The sequence below is a fragment of the Galeopterus variegatus genome, unplaced genomic scaffold (assembly GCF_000696425.1).
Source record: "Galeopterus variegatus unplaced genomic scaffold, G_variegatus-3.0.2 Scaffold15845, whole genome shotgun sequence".
Lineage (NCBI taxonomy): Eukaryota > Metazoa > Chordata > Mammalia > Dermoptera > Cynocephalidae > Galeopterus > Galeopterus variegatus.
The window spans coordinates 7,111-12,442 of NW_007741956.1; the positions used below are offsets into that span (position 1 = coordinate 7,111).

The 5,332-nt window shown below is 51.6% G+C and overlaps 1 pseudogene; it reads right to left on the reverse strand.

The window, feature by feature from the left end:
- Nucleotides 1–749: 749 nt before the first annotated feature.
- LOC103582351 lies at nucleotides 750–2,807 on the reverse strand (annotated as a pseudogene).
- Between the last annotated feature and the right edge of the window lie 2,525 nt (nucleotides 2,808–5,332).

Sequence of the window (5,332 nt, forward strand, 5' to 3'; positions counted from 1 at the left end):
AAAGGTTCATTCTGATCTTGGGGCTTTTGTAATGTTAAGTCAGACTCAAATGAGACCTTGCACAGGAAAACCCTTGGTGAATTATACAGTGCTATGACTAGGTTGTTTTTCACTGGGAAAATGAACAGGACCCACATCGGGGCCCTGATACACCCGTACAGCCCCTTTGTTTCCCAGCTTTCACAGCCATGTACGTTTCACTTCAAGGAGCCATTCCAGGCCCCTTAAACCAGAGCTTCTCGAACTTTAACATGCACACGAATCTCCTGGGGATCTTATGAACATGCATGCTCTGCTTCAGAAGGTCTGGGATGGCACGGAAGATCCTGCATTTCTAACAAGCTCCTGGTGTTAAAGAGAAAATTCCCACCTTGATGGAAGGAAGGACTATCATGATAGTTTCAGGGACTGCTGCAGTGGGTGAGAGAGATTGGGCTTAACTACAGAAACAACAATACAAAGTGGGATTTTTTTTTTTTTAACCAATATAGTTCTTTTAAATACCATGTTCTCCAGGACAGAGCGCAGGGGTGGGCTCTTGGCAGAAAGAGTGGAAAGGAAACATGGAACAAAATGGAACGGATTGGCCATGGCCTCCTGCATCCTGCCCAGGGCCCCCTGCCATGGGGCACAAGGGACTGTGCTGTCACTAGGGGTGGGGGAGGTGACAGTAGCTTCCTCTGGTCTAGTTATTGCAGAGGCCTGGCTGGGCTTCCCTCCCCTCCCTGGCCCCCAAACACTTCTCAGGATTATTTCTGCCCTTCTGCCCAGCAGAGCCAGGGCCTGGTCTCCTCTGCTCTGCGAGGGTCCTTGCTGCTAAGGCATGGGGATGGGTGGGAGCTGCCATTGGCCATGCCCAGCACCCCGTAACTGCTCTGATGGCCTGTGAGAATGCAGAGGTTGCTGTGCACCCCTGTGTTGTCGGTGGGATGTTCTCCAGGATGATGTCTCTGTGGGCCCCAAGCACTCAGAAAGTCCTTGTCTCATCCTGGGTCACCTCGGCGGTGTCCAGGTTGTGGCCCTACATTCCGTGGCTCCAGGAAGGCAACACACTGTCCTGCAGACACGCCATAGTCTTGACAGGGAAGTCAAAGGTCAGCTCAGGTGCCAGTGTGGCTGTGGGCTCTCCCTTCAGGTTGACAGTCCTCACACAGCATTCAAAACTGACCAGGACTGTGTCTCTGTCCACCTGGATCACCTGCTGGGGCGAGCCTGGGTTCGCTTCAGGTGGGATGAGGACGTCAGGCGTCAGGCCAGCCTCCAGGAGCAGGACGTGGAACAGGATTTGGCAGACGGGCCCCTTGGGTCCCTCAGCCCCCACATATACCTGCAGCAGCTCCTTCCCATCCCGCGCCAGTGGCTCCAGCTTCCCAGCTGGGCTAGGCAGGGGCTGGAGAAGTTCTTCAACAGCAGGAACTTCTGCAGCGGCTCGTACCACTGCAGTAGGAGCAGGCTGGCGAGCAGGGCAGCCAGCAGGAAAGTGCTGCCATGTAGGGATTTCACACCACATGACACTGCAGGGAGCCTTTGGTGTCAGGGATCTTAGTGGAGAAGGCAAAGCACCTGGGGATGATGTGCCGGGTGAGGAGTTGGTGGGGATGGAGAGGGGAACCTGTTGCTGTAGTCTCCACTGCTCAAACAGGCCTGGGAGGTCGTGGGCCCAGATGCGTGTGCATTTCCCTGACAGCGACAGCAACACATTGTTTACACAGTACAGCCAGGAGCAGCAGTGTGAGATTAGCTTCTCCAGTGAGCCCTCATGCAGTTCGTGCAGGTTGAGCATGTAGCTGACTTCCTCAGCCCCCATGACCAGGAACTGGTCCTGAGTAACAGGGTGAATCCAGATGTCAGCAGCGTGAATCCGCAGGGGGCAGCTGTTGAAGACCTTGGAAAAGCAGGCACCCATGTGCACCTTGGGGGTTGGGGGAACCCGTGGCAGGATGACCTTTCAGGATACTCCCACTGCTTCATGGTGGCCCAGGCAGTGAGCAGCAGTGGGGGCTGTCAGAGCATAGGAGAGGTGGGGCCAGGATTCCTGGGGGGGCGGCTGGATAGAGGGTCCTCAGCAGGAGGCTCAGAGGGAGACAGCCCATGGCATCATCTGGAGAGTCCAGCTCCTAACGTTCCGAGGCTGGCCAGATGGTCATGCTGCTTTCCTCCAGGGCCTCCTGCACCGACTGCCGCAGGCTCCCACTCAGCTGCTCCTTTCCCAGCAGCTCTTCCCACTCTTCCTCCCACGGCTCATTTAGTGGGTCCGTTTCTTTCCTGCATGGGGAGCCAAACTTCATCTGGTAGAGCTCGATCTCCAAGGAGGTCCTCTTGACTGGGCTGTGCTGCCCCCAGGAGTGAATAGTATCTGGAAACATGTCAGAAGTCTCCAGCTCACAGTCTTCACAGGAGGGTGTTCTCAGGTGGGGGTCATTGGCTTTGTCCAAGAGCTGCGTGAGCAGGGCCCAAGGGAGCTGCTGGGTTGTGAATGGGTGCTGCAGAAGCTTCTCTGCTGTTGGCCTCTTTCTGGTGTTCTTGATTAGGGTCAACTTAAAGTAGTGGTGGAAGTTCTGGGTCTAGCAAATCTTGACTCTCACCTTGGGGTGGCTGGAAGCTCTCTTCGGCATGAGCATCTGGGCCCTCCTGGGGTATAGGTGAAACAGAGAGGGCTGCAGCTCACCCAGCTCAATGACAGTGATTCCCAGGGCCCAGATGTCACACAGCTCATTGTGGCCACCTTTGCACTCCACAGCTATCACCTCCAGAGCCATCCAGTATGGAGTCCTAATGAAAGACCTTCTCTTGGCCACAGACACCATCAGCAATCCTGACATAACCAGGGTAGGGTGTGGTTCTTGCCAAACCGACTTAGCAGGGTTCTTGCTGACATCGGACAATGCAGTGATGAACACAGAAATCCAAAAGTCAGGGTCTAGTTGAAAATGAGTTCAGGGGAACCTGAGCAGAATTTGGTCAAGGAGAGAATCTTCATCACTAGGCGACAGCGATGCTGTGGGTACAGGGACTGCACTTTTAGTAGAAGACCATGAACACCTGAAAAGGCATGTTTGACACTGAGTTCATGTCTTCCCTTCCACACCCTCTCCTGTCCTTGTCCTAGATCCCCATGGCCCCGGTCAGCATCACTGTAGTTCTCTTCTTCACAAGGACTTTTAAAAAAATGATTGAGGTATAGTTTACATGCAATAAAATGTATCCATTTTAAGTGCATTTTGACAATTGTATATACTCATGTGACCATGACCCCAATCAAGTTCTAGAACTTTCTCCCACTGAATTTTAGAACTTTCTACCACCCCCAAAAGTTCCTTTGTGCCCTTTTGCTGTTGATCTCCCCTCAGCCAACCTTCTCGTGGACTTCGCTCCTACATTTCTCTCCCACCTATTCCGCCTCATCTCCCCTGCAGCTAGGTCTTTCCCACTGGTGTGCAAACACTCTTTCACCCCTCCCTGGACTCCGCCACTTTCCCATCAGAACCGGGTGTGCTGACGCTGCCTGTCGACCTTGGCTGCTTTGGAAGGCGGGGACTGAGTTTTGTTTTCTTATCTCTTCATTCACGATCAAGAAGCATTTGTTGAAGGAGTGAATATCGATGCTCTAACTTTCGTGTTGATTGTGCATTGTTAAAGGAATAGATGATTATCCACTTTGGGCCTGATCATCCAGTTGTTTCCATAGATACCTGACCATAATGACTAATTAAACAAAAAGTGTTTTCTATGTTATTACTTCTCTGATATGAAAAAAAAGTTCAACCTTTTATTCGGTTCACATTTTCTTCTTTCTGGAAACATTAATGGTCTGTTATGGCTTCAAAAAAGATTGCATAAATAGAAATCAGGTTTCTTTTTTATAATGTGGTTTTTAGTGTTTATTCTCAAAGATGATAGTAAAAATCTACTATTACCATTGTTGAGAGTTTATTTATTCATTTGTCAAACTGGCGCTGGGAGCATTAGGGAAGGGTAAATAGGACACAGTGCAGTTGAGGACACAGAGAAGCGGGTGAACTCAGAGGTCAGTGTGATATGTGCTTGGAGGCAGGTAAGCCCAGGAGGTGGAGCAAACACAGAGGAGGCAGTAGGTATCTCAGAGGAGTGAGAGAGGGCTCCACAGCTGGACTTTGCTTTTGTTTTGAAGGATGAATAGGAGTTCAAGAGGTGAGAAGAGTGGATGAACATGCAGGTGGAAAGAGCAGTACGAGCAGAGACACAACAATAACAAATGTTTATTAGGCTTGACCATGACACTATACTGCACCAGCAGTGCCTGAACATGCATGACCAGGAAGCAGGTAGGTTGGGGGTAGGAGCATAAATGTGGTTATTTGGAGACAAGGAAAGAAAGTCTTTCAGAATTCTGAAAAGTCTTAGATGCTCAGCTGACCAGTTTGAACATTTCCCTGTAGACATTGGGGAGTCATTTAAGGATTTCAATGGGGGAGAAATGAGATCAATTTGCATTTATGGATGATTGCCCAGGCAGAAGTATGGCATATGGACTGCAGAGGCAGCGACTGGAAGCAGAGGGACCAGCAGGGCAGCTGTCCAAGTAGATGATGAGACCAGATCCAAAGCAGTGTCATGGGGGCTGGAGCAGGGGTAGGCTACAAGGAAAGTAAGTGCCTGGCCACCCGTGGAACCCAGACACTGTTTGGTTTCCTACCTCCCTGTGGATTGGCTTGGGTGGGGGGTCAGGCTGGCCTGGTGGAGGACATTCTCCCTGGTGAGGCTATTGCCCAGAGCCCAAAGCCACCCACCATCAGGTAGTCTTTTTCATCCCAGCCCTCAAATGGGCATCACTTACCCTGAATGGCAGTCCAGGGGTTGTGGCTCCCTAGGGAATCCCAACTCCCTTTCCCAAACAATGGGTTATGTGCAGTGGTTCTCCAACTCTGGTCTGTGTAACATGTTGAAAGTGCAGACACCTAGGTCCCTCCACCGACGCTTCTGCAGCAGTGTGTCTGAGCCGGGGCCCAGGCACTGGTGTTCATTACCTGCACCTCACTGAGGGTTGAACAAGGCCTCTCTCGGGGCTTTGGGGCCGGAGAGTCCTTTCTGGACATGAAAGAGACATCAGCTAACAGCGGCATCGTCCTAGTGCTGGCGGAGGAGCCTGTCTCTCCCCTGAGGTGGGCAGAAGGTCCTGAGGAGAGCCCTATTCCCCCGTTGATCTCTGGGGGAAGTTTAAGGGTGGAAATCAGGTTGGGCAAAGACTAGGAACTCGTCTTGAAACTGAACTTGCACGCTTTTTTTGCTTAGGTTGTATTTTTGGGGGGTTGGCTCAGGGTGTTGGTGGGGTTATGGGTGGCCACAAGTCATT